The sequence below is a fragment of the Nycticebus coucang genome, chromosome X, assembly GCF_027406575.1.
Source record: "Nycticebus coucang isolate mNycCou1 chromosome X, mNycCou1.pri, whole genome shotgun sequence".
NCBI lineage: Eukaryota > Metazoa > Chordata > Mammalia > Primates > Lorisidae > Nycticebus > Nycticebus coucang.
In genome coordinates this window covers 142,666,315-142,684,600 of record NC_069804.1, presented here as the reverse complement: position 1 = coordinate 142,684,600, position 18,286 = coordinate 142,666,315, and the positions used below count along the sequence as shown (strand labels likewise).

The 18,286-nt window shown below is 39.4% G+C and overlaps 1 protein-coding gene across 7 annotated transcripts in view; it reads left to right on the top strand.

Annotated features, from left to right (window-relative positions):
- The first annotated feature begins 11,189 nt into the window (after positions 1-11,189).
- KLHL13 (kelch like family member 13) overlaps positions 11,190-18,286 on the top strand; it is a 271,741-nt gene continuing 264,644 nt past the window's right edge. For 6 of the 7 annotated variants that reach the window (XM_053580330.1, XM_053580328.1, XM_053580324.1 and 3 more), the window contains exon 1: positions 11,210-11,497. The gene's annotated coding sequence lies outside the window, so the exon portion shown is untranslated. Of the gene's footprint in view, positions 11,498-18,286 lie in introns of all 7 variants that reach the window. The other variant, XM_053580327.1, reaches the window with a different exon arrangement.

Below are 18,286 nucleotides of genomic sequence, written 5' to 3'. Positions count from 1 at the left end.
TCCAACCCTACAGAATTCATTGGAAAAAAACTAATTTGATTTGCACAGAGACTAACAAAATCTAGCTAAGCTTTAAATATGTTTTTTGTTTATTTGCTTTCACCTTGAAGGAAAATGTAAGACCAAATTAATGATACAATAGAGACATGGATTGGGGGAGTTTTATTTGTTGGTTTTTGACTTTCTGTTTGTTTTTTACATGAGATTGATAGTTTTAAGATTTTCTTATAAATGATATTTTAGAAGAACAAAAATGACACTGAGACTTAACCAAAAAATGTTTTTCTAGGACATGAACACACACACGCACATTCTAACATACATGAACAGATACACACATTATGTTGTTTAGAAATGCCAAATCTTTGACAGAGTAGCTATAAGCCATTAAGTAGCTTGCCTCTCTAATTATGGATTCAGTTTACAACTTACAAAGTAAGGGTGTTCAAAGGATAATTAAGTTCCCTTTTATTTTTTTCTGAATTCTAATTGTGGGAAAGAACACCTATCATCAAATTTACCATCTTAACCATTTTTTAAGGGGAATAGCAAGTGTATTCACATTCTTGTGCAACCAATCTCAAAAAAATTCATATTGCAAAACTGAAACTCTATACCTATTAAACAACTCCCCTTCTTCCCCTTCTCCCACCCCTGGCAACCATCATTCTATGTTCTGTTTCCATGAATTTGACTATATTAGATATTTCAGATGAGTGGAATCATGCGGTATTTGTCTTTTTATGATGGATTCATTTCATGCACACTGACAATCAACAGTGTGAAAATTAAATAAATAAATAAAATGTGACTGGCTTATTTCTCTTAGCATAATGTCCTCAAAGTTCACCCATGTTCTCACAAATAACAGGATTTCCTTCTTTTATAAGGCTGAATAGTATTCAATTGTGTATACATACCACATATTCTTTATCTATTCATTCATTGATTGATGGACATTTGAGTTGTTTCACCTCTTGGCAATTATGAATAACTTCTATAAACATCGGATGCAAATATCTTTCTTAAAATCTTACTTTCAATTCTTTTGGATATATAGGCCAAAATGAGATTGCTGGATCATATGGTAATTCTATTTATAATTTTCTGATGAACCACCATGCTGTTTTCCATGGCAGGTGCACCATTTTCCACACCCTCTGACAGCATACACAGACTATATATTTCTCCAAATCTTCAATAATACTGCACTTATTATTTTCTGGATTTGGCTTATTTTTTAGAGTAGTCATCCTAATGAATATGAAGTGGCATTTCATTGTGGGTTTGTTTGCATTTCTCTAACAGTCAGTGATGTTGAACATCTTTTCACATGCCTATTGGCCACTTGTATGCCTTGTTGGAAAAATGTCTATTCAAGTCACTTGCTTATTTTATAATTTTTTGTCTTTGTTGTTGTTAAGTGATGTTCTTTATATATTCTGATATTAAACCCCTTATTAGATATATGACTTGAAGATATTTTCTTTTTTGTTTTTATTAAATCATAACTGTGTACATTAATGCAATCATGGGGCACCATACACTGGTTTTATAGACCATTTGACATATTTTCATCACCGTCGTTAACATAGCCTTCCTGGCATTTTCTTAGTTATTGTGTTAAGACATTTATATTCTACATTTACTAAGGTTAACATGTACCCTTGTAAGATGCACCATAGGTGTAATCCCACAAATCACCCTCTCTCTGCCCATCCTCCCCCTCCCTCCCCTCCCTCTCCTCATTCCCCACAGTCTTATGTTATAACTGGGTTATAGCTTTCATATGAAAGCCATGAATTAGTTTCATAGTAGGACTGAGTACATTGGATACTTTTTCTTCCATTCTTGAGATACTTTAATAAGAAGAATATGTTCCAGCTCCATCCATGTAAACATGAAAGAGGTAAAGTTTCCATCTTTCTTTAAGGCTGCATAATATTCCATGGTGTACATATACCACAATTTAGTAATCCATTCATGGATCGATGGGCACTTGGGCTTTTTCCATGACTTAGCAATTATGAATTGGGCTGCAATAAACATTCTGGTAAAAATATCTTTGTTATGATGTGATTTTTGGTCTTCTGGGTATATACCTAGTAGAGGAATTATAGGATTGAATGGCAGATCTATTTTTAGATCTCTAAGTTTTCTCCAAACGTCTTTCCAAAAGGAATGTATTAATTTGCATTTTCACCATCAGTGTAGAAGTGTCTGCTATCTGGCGGCACCTGTGGCTCAGTTCGTAAGGCGCCGGCCCCATATACCGAGGGTGATGGGTTCAAACCCGGTCCCAGCCAAACTGCAACCAAAAAATAGCTGGGCTTTGTGGCGGGCGCCTGTAGTCCCAGCTACTCGGGAGGCTGTGGCAAGAGAATCGCTTAAGCCCTGGAGTTGGAGGTTGCTGTGAGCTGTGTGAGGCCATGGCACTCTACTGAGGGCCATAAAGTGAGACTCTGTCTGTACAAAAAAAAAAAAAAAAAAAAGAAGTTTCTGCTATCTGAATTTCAGAATCTCTTGGCATGTCTGGAAAATTTTCTTTCATAATTTCATGGAGAAGGGCCTCTCGCTTTCAGGGATTCCAATGAGGTGATATTAGCCTCATTACTGAGGGATTCTACTGTATTTTTCAGATCTTTGAGGACTGCAAATTCTTGCTTCAGTGTGTCAAATTCTTTGGTAGTTTTGTCTTTAAATTCAGTGAATTCTTGAGACAACTTTTGAATTTGTCCTCGAATTTCTAATTCCGCCTTTTGAATTGCTCCTCTAATTTATAATTGCAAAATTTCCTCCATTCTATTAATCTCATTTGCAATCCAAATTCTGAATTCAATTTCTGACATCTCAGCCAGCTGAGATCGTCAGTTACATCTGCCATATCTTTCCTTGGTGGGGGGGTGATCTACTCTGGTTATTTATGTTACCAGAGTTTTCCCGTTGATTCCAACCCATAATTATTTTACACCGTTTGAGTTTTCCCCTGGAGTTTTGCCAAGGACCAGTACAGTGCTACGGCCTGAGAAACTGGGGACCTGTTTCGTGTGGTGGGGCTAAGTGGCTCTGTCTTGTTTTCAGTGGGTCTCTGTCAGACCCTAGTGAAACAGTTACTCTGTGTTGAAGTCTCAGCTGTGGAGAAATACCAGCAATTAAGTCACCCTGCCCCCCACAGGCAACAATTAGAAAAGAAAAATCAAACCTTCCTACAACTACTCACCCAGGGCACCACTTGGATAGTCCTCGGGCGATTGGCTCAGTTCAAATGGTCCAAATCAATTGTCTCAGTCAGTACCTGTCTCAGGTAGAACAGTTTAAAAATTCTCTGGCAACTACCCTGTTTCCCCCAAAATAAGACAGTGTCTTATATTAAGGTTTTCTCCCAAAGATGCACTAGGTCTTATTTTCAGGGGAAATCTTATCTTTCCTGTAAGTAGGTCTTATTTTTGGAGGATGTCTTATTTTTGGGGAAACAGGGTAGATCGCATGGGTCTGCTGACAACTCAAATATGACTTGCTATGTGCTCCATGGGTTCAGGAGGATCCACTCAGCATGTAGATTAGTCTGGAAAGGTTGATGCACCTCTGTCACACCCCACCTTGCACCTCTGTCATACCCAGTCACTGATAACCCTGCAGGGCTGTGACCCAGTTGCCTCCAATGAGCAGATACTCCAGGGGTTTGCACTTGCCTGCATCACAAGGAAATCTATGTCTCTTCAGCCGGGCCACTGCTCTCTGCCTCTATCCAGCAGAGGGAGGTGAGGCATGACAACTGCGGCAGGCTGGGGCTATTCACTCATTTCCAGCCCCACCCCTGATTGATGTTACTGACAGAACAGAACAACTTTGCAGGAATTTGTTTCTGTCTCTGCTAAATCCCCCTGCAGAAGAGAAGCTGTTTTGAGTTCCCAGAACCTGTGCCTCAGGCCCTGTCTGTGCCGCTGTAGTTTGTATTCACAGCAGGGTTACTTGTCAGTTCCAGCGTCTGCCTGCCCTCCTTTGTTTAGGGTGATGATCCCCTAAGGCCCAGGTGCATCTTAGGCTCAGTAAAGCAGTCCTCTGTGTTAGCCCCACCCTGGGAATCTCCCGGCTCCGCACGTGCGTTTTCTAGTCCCCGCCATCCACCTAGGCCGGTACCGCCTCAGGCAAACCCTTTACTCACGGGGCCTGCATTTCCGTGCTAGATCTGTTCCGTGTTGGTTGCCACCTGAGAAGATGCCTGGCCTCCAGTTGCCCAGAGAGACGGAGGTGTGACTTCAGAATATCCTGGGGTGAGCCCTATTGTTGCCAAGAAATGGCTGCTGCTCTGCGCCTTGGGGCACCGTCACTCCGGTGTGGTTCCCTCTCAGCTGACCATCTTCTCATCACTCCTGTGCAGCAGAATCAGCACTGACCAGCTGCAGTCCAGACCCTGTCCACACTCCTCGAGAAATCACCCAAAAATCTGGACTCCTGAGGGACAGGCCCCCAGACCTCAGAGTGGGAGTGGAGGGGAGTGCTGTGAGCTCTGTATTGCAGGTACAGAATATATACAGTTTTATACAGTTTTATGTCTGGCAGGAGAACTCCATGGCACCCTAGTAGGGGAGTTGGCCCGGTTTTTAGGGGGTCTCTCCCGTGGAGTGTAGTGGGGCACTCTGAGCCATTCTTATGGAGGAGAGGACTCCCGTCCACTTGGTGATGATTTTTGTACCTTTTGTTTGTATCCTTGGGGTCGCAGCTTGCCTCAGCACAGTTGATGTGCGTTCTTCAACCTATTCTCTTGGTGTAGCTGTAATCCACCAGGTTACTTGCTAAATTTCTGTCCTTTAACTCTCCTTCTGGATGGGAGCCTCTGTGAAAAGCTTGCTTCAGTCAGCCATCTTGTCTCCACCCCGAGATATATGACTTTTGTGTATTTTTTACTGGTCTGTAGTTTGAAAAATGTATTTTCTCAACATTATCTTGTACAGAGTAGAGTTTAAACAATATTTTGATCAAGTCCAACTCATCAATTAATCCTTTGTATGAATCATGCTTTTGGTGTCATATCTAAAAAATCTTTGTCTACCCCAAGGTCACAAATGTTTTACCTAAGTTTTCTTCTAGAAATTTTATCCAGATTTTACTATTTAGGTCTATAATACATTTTGATTTAATTTTTATAGATAGTGGTAGGGATGGATTTCAGTTCTCATGGATATCCAATTGTTTTATCACCATTTATTGGAAAAAGCTATCCTGTCTACTGGATTGGATTTTTAAAACATTTTAATTGACAAATAATAATTGTGTTTATTTATGGGATATAATTGTGTTAGTTTGATCTATGTATACTTTATGGAAAGATTTAATTAAGCTAATTATCATATCTATGACTATACCAACTTATCTTTTTTGGTGGTGGGAACATTAAAAAATCTATTAACAATTTTGAAATATACTACATATTATTAACTGTGGTCACCATGCAGTGCAATAGATCACTAAAACTTTTTCCTCCAGTATATATGAAACCTTGGGCTTGTTGATCAACATCTCCCTTTTTTTCATCTCTCCTCTCCCTACCAGTCTCTATTAACCACTTTTCTATTCTCTGCTTCTATAAGATTGATTATTGTAGATTCCACATGTAAGTGAGATCACACAGTATTTGTTTTCCTGTGCCTGGCTTATTTCACTTGGGATCATGTCCTCCACTTATTTCCACGTTGTCAAGGATGACAAAATTTCTTTCTTTTGAAAGGCTATATAGCATTCCATTGTGTGTATGTATACATATAGTAGAACCTCTACTGTTGAGCACCTCCATACATATACCACAGGCATAGGTTGATTTAATTTTCATAGACCAGTATATATATATGTATATATAGTGATATATATATATAGTAAGAGATATATATATATACACATATCTCAGTACTATATATATATATACACACATCTCAGTACTGTATATATACATCTCAGTTATATATATATATATATATGTATATATACACATCTCAGTACAGTAGGCTTAGTTCCTTATGTTAACCACCTCCATATGTTGATTGTCCCTTGGGTGTTCAACTTACAAGATTCTACTGTACCTTACATTGTCTTTATCCATTCATCTGTTAATGGACACATAGATTCCTTCCATGTCTTAGCTATATTGGAAAATGCTGAAATGAACATGAAAGTACAGATATCTCTTTGACATACTGATTTCAGTCCCTTTGGATATGTACCCAGAATTGGGATTACTTGATTGTATGGACAAAGGATTTGAACAGACATTTCTCAAAACAAGAGGCACAAATGGCCAACAGATATATGGAAAAGTGCTAACATCTCTAATCACTAGGGAGATGCAAAATTTTAACCATAGTGAGATATTACCTTGTACCTGTTAGAATGGCTGTTATCAAAAGACAAATGATAACAGGTGCTGGTTAGGATATGCAGAAAAGAGAAGTTTTGTACATTGTTGGTAGGAATGTGAACTAGTACAGACATTTTGGAAAGGACTATGAAGGTTCCTGAAAAAACTGAATTGGTGGTCAGGTGTAGTGGCTGATGCCTATAATCCTAGCACTTTGGGAGGCCAAAGCAGGTGGGTTTCTTTAGCTCAGGAGTTTGAGAGGAGCCTGAGTAAGAGTGAGACCCTTCTCTGCTAAAAATAGAAAAACTATCTGGGCATTGTGGCAGGTGCTTATGGCCTAGCTTCTCAGAAGGTTGAGGCAAAAGAATCCTCTGATTCCAAGAGGCTTAGGTTGCTGTGAGCTACGGTGATGCCACGGCACTCTACCAGAGTAACAGAGTGAGACTCTAACTCAAGAAAAAAAAATGAATTGCCTTTGAACCATTTTTGAAAATCACTTGTACATATGTGTTGTGGGTCTATTTGTGGATTCTATTCTGTCCCATAGATCAATACCACACTATCATGATTATTGTAGCTTTATAGTAAAAATTGAAATCAGGTAGTTTTATCCCTCCCATTTGTTATTTTTAAAAGTTGTTTTATCTATTTTAGGTTGTTGGCTAGCATTTTCAAACTGATTTTAGAATTAGTTTGTTGATTTCTACAAATAAAAGCCAGTTGGGATTCTGATTGGTGTTGCATTAAGAACTATAAATCAATTTGGGGAGAATTGGCATCTTAACGATATAGAGTATTTTGCCCTAGGAATTTAGTATATCCCTCAATTTATTTAGATTTTCTCAGCAATGTTTTTATAATTTTCTGACATCGTTAGTCAGATTTATCCATAAATCCTAAGGCAATACCCTCATATGTTACCCAAAGCCCTGTGGGTCTTGAGGTTCTTCATAAATAGTGAATCCGTTCAATAATGGACCAGATGACTATTTTGAACAAATGCAAATTAACCAGAGATATAAAAAAATTGTCCTAATATTTTTCATTTTCTATTTCCTGAGTTAATACATTGAAATCTTTGGCTTCACATTAGGCACACAGGAAGCTTACAGAAGCTTCTTGACTGACTAGGCATCAACTACTGCCTCTCAGCTCTTTGAGTATGTGTATGTGTGTGCACATGTATGTGCTCACAGTTGCCTTTATGGTCTCTTAGTAAATTTTTATAATTGTATAATTGCTGCTGTTAAACTTTTGAGGCTACAGTAGGCAGAAGTCTAAGATAGCCTCTGAGATTTTTGTCTTCTAGTGTATATTCTCTGTATTCCCTTTCTTTTAGGCATGCCTAAATGTTACCCTTGTGATTAGGTTACATTATATGGCCAAGGTGAAGAGATTTTGCAGATGTAATCCAGGAAGGCATCCCTTTAGTAGATTTTTGAGTTAATCAAAAGGGTTATACTCCTCAATGGGCCTAACTTAATCTGATGACAAACTTTAAAAGAGGGACTAAATCCCTCCCAAAGAGAAAGAAGTTTTCCTGTTGGCTTTGACTAAACAAACAACCAAGTTGTCAACTGCCTATGGAAAGGGGAAGCCTCTACAGCCTGTAAATGCTAAGGTTTTTAATCCTATAACTGTAAGAAATTGAATTTGGCCAACAACCTGAATGAGCATGGAAGAACATTCTGAGCTCCACAAAAGAAGCAGCCTGGCCAAACACCTGGATTGCAGCCTTTAGAGACCTTGAGTAGTGCAACCAGCTAAGCTGTGCGGACTCCTGACCCGTAGAAACAAATAATAAATATGTGTACTCTTAGGCCACCAGGTCTGTGGCAATTTGTTACATAGTAACTAATACTAATTACTATGTATACACTAAATGCAGTGGATACTGTAGCTGGCATTCCAAATATTTGTCATTGTTTTAGTTTGCTAGAAGTGCCATAGCAAATTATGATGGACTGGGTGACTTAAATAACAGGAATTCATTTTCTCACAATTCTAGAGGCTAGGAGTCCAAGCTCAAGGTTTGTTCTGAGGCTTCTCATTGGCTTGCAGTGTCCTCACTTGTTTTTTTCTCTATTTGCATATATATCTACTCAGGCATCCTCAAACTTTTTAAACAGGGGGCCAGTTCACTGTCCCTCAGACCGTTGGAGGGCTGGACTATACTTTAAAAAAAAAAACAAACAACCTATGAACAAATTCCTATGCATACTGCACATATCTTATTTTGAAGTAAAAAACAAAACAAAACGGGAACAAATACAATCACACCGCCTCATGTGGCCCATGGGCCCCAGTTTGAGGACCCCTGGCTAGATCCTAACTTCTTTTTATAAGGACACTAGTCACATTGGATTAGAGCCCAACCTAAAGACCTCACTTTAACTTAATTACCTCTTTAAAGACCTTATCTCCAAATGAAGGTTAGGATCTCAATATTTGAATTTGCAGAGGGAAGGCAATATTCAGACTGTAATACCCATTGACCTTATTTTGTATTCTTTTTGGCAGTAATTTTTTTTACTTTCTTCTTATTTTCTGAACTTCTGTTACTTCCACCCATTCTTCAGATTTTTACCATGCTATTGTATTCCAAATGCTTTATTTTGTTGTTGACATTTTTGGCTCCTGGTTAACATGTAAAATCCTTCATAATTAGATCCCTAGCTTCTAGTGGCTCGTCAGTCTGATATTAACAAACTATGATAGTACATTTGTACACACACACACACACATTACAAGTGTACAAGACACTGGAAATTCAGGACAACACTCAGAAAAGTGAAGGAGCTACTTAATGTTACATAGCACATAAGTTGTCGTTTGATTCCTAAGTCTAGTGTTCTACCTATCGGATTAACTATTCAAAGAATCCTAAACTAAACAGCAACGGATTCCTATTGAATAAGTAAGTATATTGTAATATCTTATTCCCAGTCCATACAGAGATTTAATAATTGCCCCCATCTTAACACCTTTGCTATGAACTCTGGAGGGTTTTCTCTTTGTATTAATAAGGGCTACTTCAGCTACATGTGGTTATCCCATTTTCCAGTTCTGTCTGTTGGACAAACATATTGCAAAGCAACCCCACTTGAACCAGTTTATAGCAGAGATGATGAAACAGTGACTTGGATATACATTAACTCAGTTTGTGTTTATTTATTTTAACCTGTGTGCCAGGTTTTTGATAAATGCTGAAACTGATTGCTTTAAATATATCTCCTCAGTGAGATTGTAAACATCTGAAACAGGAGCTTTCCACATAATGGGTATTTAGTGTGTAATGTAGTTATACAATAATTACTGAATAAACATAGTGGAGAAGTTAATGATACATTACTGTTAATTCCTGTTAACAGAGGTGAACTGAGTTGAATACACTGACAGGTACAAGATAATAATAAAAATTTCATGTGTATTTGAAGTTCTTTGGGTATTTGTAAAAACCCAAAATGTGCTGTTATTTTTAATTCTAACAAGTTTTAGAGGAGGCGATTATTCTCAAATTTACCTAAAAGCTACCACTAGGATTCCAGCATATGTAAGTTGAAATACCAAGTCAGTAATGTTGAAATCCCATATCCTCGATCAGTTTACTGGTAGCCAAAGAGAGAAAATTTTCATAAACATAAAGAACTACAGTCTTCATACTCACCCTGTCACTTCCTTAAAAAAATGCAAACAGCAAAGCAAAAAATTAAAAATAAATAAATAAAAAACAAAGCCAAAAACTGGTTGCTAAGAGTAAACTCCCTTTCTTTTTCCAAGGGGGAATCTGGAATTATAAGTAGAAATGGCAAAGGAGGGGGCATAAGAAGGTGGCCCCAGGCTGTAACCGTCAAGAAGACAAAGTATGAACAGAAGACAGGCAAGGGGAAAAACAGGCTTGACTAGGGTTTTTGTTGGGGGCTAGGCTGACCGAACTGGGAGGAGAGAATCAAGATTCTGACTTAGAAGACCAATCCCACCAGAGTTTGGAAGCAGTTTAAGACATTGGTTAAATGCTTGGGCGCCAGAATCACACCGCTTGGTATCCTGAGTCCTGCTCTGCCACTTATTAATTGTGTAACCTCGGGCAACTTGCTTAAGCTTTCTGCCTCAGTTTTGTTACTTATAAAACGGAAATGATATTGTGTACCTGGCGGAGTAGCTGTGAGAGTTAAGTGAGTTGATAGTTAAGCACTTGGTTCACAGTAGACGCTCAGTAAAACGTTTCAATTGCTCTATTTTGTAGTTGTTATTCGTCCTCTTTAAAACTCTGCAATCCAGTAAGGAAGGGAAAGAGATAAGCGCTCCTTGCAGCAGAAGCGTGAACATCTGTGGGAGAGACTAAGTCAGGCTCATTTTGAGGTGTGGGGTTCACCGAGATTTAGTGACACCATTTCCAGAGCACGGCCTTTGCCCAGGCCCGCTGTGACTCCGAGGAGGCGGAGACCACGGCTGGTAGGATGCGCGAGTGGACCTCCTTGGAGTGGCTAACCCGGGGAGGGGCGGCCGCACTTTTATCCCTGGATACTTGACAGTTTTCACTTCTGCCTCCTGGGCACCAGAAACCATGTGGGCTCACACCCAAGCGTCCCGGTTTTGGAGGCGTGAGGGCCACTTAGCAGTCATCCCGCTTCCGGCTCTTCCCTGTCACGCATCGGCTACAGCCTGGGGCATTCAACTCGGACCCCACACACTGTCCTAGCCCCAGCTTCCCTCGCCTCCCGCGCAGGCGCCGCCAGGGCCACCCCCGCCGCCATGTTTCCCCCGCCCGAGCGCTCCCTCCCCCCACTCCCTCTCCCTCCCTCCTGGGCTCCCGCCCCCCTCCCTCCCTCCACCCCACACCCTGGTGAGGTCAGGCTAAGGCTGTGCGGCTGCAGTCCCAGCAGCTCAGCTCCTATTCCGGGGAAGCCTGGAACGCGGACTTTTGAAAATAACTGGAGCGGCATTCGGGTTAGGGTCCATGTTCTCCGCCTGCACGAAGGCAGGGTGAAGTGGCCAGGGCGAGCACGGCGGCGTGCGGAGGTGCGGGTGCTGGTGCCTCGCAGCAGGAGGGACCCCGTTTTCACCGTGGGACTCTGTCTTCGGCCCTCGGAGCGCAGCAGCGGTGAAGGAGCGGCGGGACGCTGGGACGCAGGGCAAAGCAAGGTGAGACAGGATCCTGAAGTCACAGGGTCTCTAACAGCTGCTTCTTTGCCTTTGGGACCTGGCGCTGCGCGGCTGTGAGCGGCAAGAAGCTGGGATCTGTACCTCGGGCAGAGGGGAAGGGAACCAGCTTCACTGTTTGCCCGGCCCATCTCTTTTTCTTTCGCGGGCCGGTGCGCGTCCTCATCCCAACACCTTCGCATGTCTATCTCCTGGTCCCTCTGACTCCGCCGGACGCCTGGGTTCTTGTAGGAACCTAGAACCCAGTTTTCCTGTGGTTCTTTGTCATTTCTCCAAGCTCTTCTCCTTTGGGTTTCGCTGTCGCTGCGCTGACAGTCTGGGGTCCCTTTGCCTTCCTCAGCCCCACTATCTATTGCCCTCTAACAGTTTCTGCTTTATGCTTCCCAATCCATCCCCTCCCTCACAATCTTCTAACTTGAAAGGCTCCCCTGCTGGCTCTGAAGTCAGGAGCACACTCTTCTTCCTCGAAGCTTTTAACTTCGCTCTAAATGTCTTCAGCTCTGACTTTCTTAGCTTTTTTTTGTTTGTTTAATCACAGTTGATTAATGATTTTCTTGGAGGCTTGAAATATAGCCTATGGTTTACTGAAAGTGATGAGATCATTCCATTGCTAAATATCCTTAGTATTCCTTAGCGAGGGAACTTTAAAGTTTCTTTCTAGGTTTCAATAACTTAGCTCAAGAATCATAGCCACTTAAAATGTATGTATAAACGTTTGTATGCAATCCTTATTCATACTCCTAAGTCTGATTCTTCTCCAGCTGCCGAGCAGGCCTGAGAAAGAGGGAATTAGTGAGACTTGTGATGTCTGGCTCCGTTTCTGCATCTGTAAACTAAGATGTTCATCGTTTTAATGCAGTCAAGACTTTAGTGGTTTGGAATAAAGTCACTCAAGTTAGCATAGGCTAGTTACTAAACACATTGAATGGTGACTAACAGAATCTGGGATTTAAAACTGCCTCAATTTGGATGGCACTTGATTTTTTTTTTTTTTTGTCTAAAGAAGCCACATTTTCTTAGATTAGATCTTACAGTTGCATAAACTCTCCAGAAGCAGCATTAAAAACAAACAAACAAACAAACTACTCTTTGCAATATGACTTTCTTCTTATGCAGTTGTGGTGTTAGCTCCCATACTGAGAGGTTCATTTGCTCACTTGCATGGTGCAATTAGCATGTGAAGAAAATTGAATGGAGAGGCTGAAAGTAGGGAGAAATACCAGTGAGCAAGCACATGCTGATGTATGCATCTGTATTTTTGGAAATAGGTTGTATCTAATGCTCAAATCTGAAAACTGAAAAAAATGAAATAATTCAGCAGTTATTGATGTCATTTTATATCTAAAAATATTACCTTATTTAATTACAAGTTCTTATTAATGTCCTTATGCTTAACAGCGATAGGACTGTTTGCTTAATGTGTGACCAAGTGCTGCCATTGACACAGTATGTACTAATTGGCAGCAATCTGAGAAGAAACTAAGTTGTGAATGAAGATAATGGCTAAATTTCACCATCCTGGTAGCACTTCTTATGGCAGCGAGAAAAGAGTGGTTTCTACTGAAAAATCAAATGATGTATTTTTAAAATAGATAAATAAGAGCCCCAATGGCCCAAGGTTTTTAATTTTCCATTTTAATAAGCACATTTTAAAACATGTGGTGTAACTATATAGGGTTTACTTGATGTTCTGAAGAAAGGTTTCATTATAATAGTAAAAGCTTTTTCTTATCAATTTAGTTAGATAATGTGCAAATGATTTGTAGTTTCCAAATCATTTGATAAACTCCAAAGTAGACTTTAGTTCTATTAAAATATGGAATTTAGTAGAGAAAGGATATTTATCCTAATAGGTTCGCCTTTCTAAAGCTGTCATTTTTGTGATAATGCATTCCTGAGAGACATACAAACTTGGAGCTGTTTCAAGGAAAAGAGTTTATATCATTTTGTTACTTCTTCGTTTTGTGATACTGATACCAAGTGTAAGCTAAGCTTGTCACTGATGTGATTGTATAGTAAAACTATATTGGTCAGGAAAAAAATAAAGATGGATGTGAGTTAGCCATGGGCATTTTCCTCAGAATCTTCCATACGAATCAATGTATTTGGTAGTCTACCTGGTACACCTAGAGCAGGGTTGGGGAACTTGAGGCCTTAAGGCCACATGTGGCTTCTAGGTCCTTAAATGGAGCCTTTTGACTGAATCCAAGTTTTAAAGAACAAATCCTTTTGTTTTTATTAATACATTTTGTTCATCTTTTATACTTTTATTTTGTTTTTTAAAATGAATGCAACTTAAATATCAAAGGATAAAATAAGTTTCAATGAAATGATCCTCCCAGATTGACCAGTACAATTAGAACACTAATAAACCATAAGGGCTAAATTTATGCCCACTATATTCATGATTTAATGATAACTTCCCTCACCTGACTGGAGCCACTATCACTGGAGGCTGGTTGGCAAAAGTTTATGGAGGTCTCAAGTATGCCAGACTGTTATCAGCTTTTGACAATGGTGTTCTGTTTCTATTTAAAGTGAAATTTGTGAATAGTTGTGAATAGTTGCACAGCTTGGCCATATTTTTTTAATTCTGTGTACTTAACAGCCCATCATGTCAAAGAAGACCAAGAGAATGCTGGAGGAAGAAAATGAAATTTTTAATGGATTGGCAATTACAATGTTATCTTGTTTTTGCTAAAGATAAGATGATTTCTTATATTGTGATCCTGCAATATCAACATTAAAGAACTCGGTGCTTATCAGCATTGTAACACTATAAGGACCACAAATATTTTAAATTAGAGGGAAAGGCACAAAAGGTTGCACTGCAGAAATTAAAAGATGAAAAGCAAAAGCAAAGATAATTTTATCATGTAGCATCAACATGTAGAAATAATGCCACTTAAGCAATTTATAAAGTAGTTTTATACTCAGAATAAAAGGGAAACTATTCAGTGATGTCAAAATTGTGAAAGAATGTATTATTGAAGTTGTGGGATACTTAGACCCTGATAATGTTTCAAAGTACAAACAACTGCTTTTATTTAGGAGGACCATAACTGATTGACAGCATAGATTAGCTTTTAACTTAACAAAACAACTTCATGCTGTACTTCAAAGGGAAAATATGTATTATTCAGTTGTTTTGTATGAATTAACTGGTACTACTGACCTGGCACAGGTTTTATCATTCATTAATGTCGTAAAAGAAGATTTTCTTTGCTATGAAGAGTTACTTCCTTTGGGCACTCTTTTGAATGGAACATGGGGGATAGATAGATATCTTCAACAATTTTCAAGATAAATGTTGAACTGGTAAATTTAGTGAGTGTATGTACAGACAGTGCACCTTCCATGGCAGGAAAACATGAAAGGTTTATTGCATAGATAAACAAAGTATTAAGAGATCCAGATGCTCTGATTTCTTTTCATTTTACCTTGCATCAGCAAAATCTCTGTGCTAAAGCTACTGTTTTAAATGACACTTCGCAACATGTTATAAGCATTACTAACTATAGCAAATGCAAAATGGCATCTTCAGTTTCATAACATGCTAATGTTGAATGATGAGGTTTTCATTGCCATATCATTCTCAGAACAAGGGGAAGCCATTAAAGAGTCATTTCTGTGGCTGAAAAAAAAAATTAGACAGTGGAAAGATTTAAAAAAGCTTTCCGGAGGTATTGGCCTGGGAAAAAAACTTTATGAGGAAGACAGACCCCCCCCAGCAGTTGCAGCAACACCAAAAATAAATACCTGGGATTTGATAAGGCTAAAAAGCTTTTGCACAGCTAAGGGTACCACAAACAAAGCAAACAGACAACCTTTGGAATGAGAGAAGATTTTTGAATGTTATGAATCTGACAAAAGCCTGATAACTAGAATCTATAGAGAGCTCAAATTAAACAATAAGAAAACAACCCCCTGTATAAGTGGACAAGAGATTTTTACAGAAACTTCTCCAAGGATGACAGATGAATGGCCAAAAAAAAAAAAAAAAAAGCACAAAAAACGCTTATCATCTTTTATCACCAGAGAAATGCAAATCAAAACCACTCTAAGATATCACCTAATCCCAGCAAGATTAGCCCACATCACAAAGTCTCAAAACACTAGATACTGGTGTGAATGTGGAGAGACGGGAATAATTCTACACTGCTGGTGGGATTGCAAGTTTATGCAGCCATTTTTGGAGAGAAGTATGGAGAATCCTCAAAGACCTTCCATTTGATCCTGCAATTCCATTACTAGGTATCTACCCAGAAGAACAAAAATCATTTACCACAAAGACATTTTGCATCAGAGTGTTCATTAGAGCTCAATTCATAATTGCCAAGTTGTGGAAGCGACCTAAGTGCCCATCAACACGTGAATGGATCAGCAAACAGTGGTATATGTACACCATGGAATGCTATTCCTCCATTCAAAAAGATAGAGACTTTACATTTTTTACATTTACCTGAATGAAGTTGAAGTACATTATTTTAGTAAAGTATTGCAAGAATAGAAAAATAAATACCTAATATACTCCATACTAACATGAAACCAATATATAAACAATTACATGCTCATATGAACAATAAAACACAAATATAGTCTAGTACGGGAGTAGAGGGAGGTGGGAGGGGGAGGACGATTGGCAGGAGGGAGGGCATGAGATTGGATCTCACCTAATGTACACATTAGGAGGGTTTATAACACACCCCGTGGGTGAAGGGCTCTTTTACAGCTGGAACTTTACCCTGGAAATGAGAACAATGTAACCTAAATATTTGTACCCTCACATTAATTTGAAATAAAAAATAAAAATAAATAAAAATAAAAATAACAATATTTTGGAGAGGACAAATATGTCTCTCTACTTAGCTGTTTACACTGATCCCTGAGAATGAATATGTAATTCAGTTCCTCTACTCTGTTTAGATAAGGGGATGGGGGAATGGGAAGTCTGATGTATGTTAAAAAGAAGTTCACTTTTCCACTGTCATATTGTCCCTTGTGCTACAAGGTAAGTTGTCACCAACTTTATTAACAACCAGACCATTGTTCAAGTTATGTATTTATTTATTTAGATAGAGTCTTACTCTGTTGCCCTAGGCTAGTGTGCCTTAGCATCATAGCTCACAGCAATCTCAAACTCCTTGGTTCAAGTGATCCTCTTGCTTTAGCCTCCCAAGTATTTGGGACTACAGGCTCTGCCACAGCACCCAGCTAGTTTTTCTATTTTTGGTAGAGACTAGGTCTTGCTCTTGCTTAGGCTGGTCTCAAACTCCTGAGCTCAAGTAATCCACACGCCTCAGCCTCCCAGAGTGCTGAGATTATAGGTGTGAGCCAACGTGCTTGGGTAAGTTAAGAATTTATTTTCCAGCCCAGTGCAGTGGCTAATGCTTATAATATCAGCACTTTGGGAGGCCGAGGAGGGTGGATTGCTTGAGCCCAGGAGTTTGAGATCAGCCGAGCTAGAGCGAGACCCCATCTCTAAAAATAGCCGGGTGTTGTGGCGGGTGCCTATAGTCCCAGCTACTAGGGAGATTGGGGCAAGAGGATCACTTGCTGTGAGCTGTGACATCACGACACTGAGGGCAACTAAGTGAGACTGTCTCAAAATAAAAAAAAAAAAATATTTTTCAACAAATGCTTTTTATTTTCTCATTGAAATATGTTAATCCTTTGGAATGTTGAAAGTTTCATTTGTGTATAAAGGAATAATTTAGGTTCTAGAAATGACCTTTGGGATTTTAAGAGGGGTTTGTCATTTTCCTTTAGATCATGCCTCTCAGCATTTTCAAAACGCCTTATCTTTATTCCTTCAGAGATTAGTATTACCCCGATTTTTGAGGCTTAAATGAATTTTATTGACTTTATGCAATCCATCTTTGAAGTATAGTTGGTCCCAAATAGGAACACAGATGATTATTGACATTCCGTAGGATAAATCCTAATATTTTGGAGGAATAACCTATAAAATAACCTTCAGTGGCTCCTGCAGAGTCAAGTTCCCACTCCCTAACTGGGTACACAGGCATCCTACATGATTTGACCCCAGCCTCCTTTCCCACATGTCCTTATTATTCTCTTACACAGATCTCTGTTGGTTTAAACTGATTTTCCCCAGTCTGGAACTTTCGTGCTTAATGCTTTTCCTGGTATAGAATAGGTGCATAATTTGTGCTTGTTGAATGGATACCATGCCTTTCCTTTCTGCCAGTTCAAATCCCAGCACTAGTCGAGGAACAGGTAAAATCTCAGGTCCTATTATATCATCTCCTTCTGAGTCTGGCCTCCTTCTCCTCTGAAGGTGAATGTCAGTCACAAACTTGTCCTATTGTATCATTATGTTTATTTGATGCCTGCCCATCTCGACACTGGCCTCTGGCTCCATGAAGGCGACCTAGACCTTGTCTGGCTTGCTCATTGTTGTATTCTGAGCACCTGGCATGTGATATGCACTCTATAAATAGTTACTGGATAATGAATAAATGCTGCCTTGTGATGTTTCTCCTATTTTTTTGATGCTTAGATCATTTGATAGTGATCACATTTTTCACATGTTTTTATAGTGTTCTGAAGGGGTTTTTGAGAGAGGTCATAGAAAATACTTGTTAAGAGAACAAGCTGTAGAGCTAGGCTGCCTGAATTCCAATTCTGGCTAGGAGACTTAATAGCTGCGGGACCCTGGGTGAGTTAGTTAACCTCTCTGTAACTCAGTCATCTCATCTGTAAAATAGGGATAACAGAACTTACCTCTTAGGATACTTGCAAGGATTA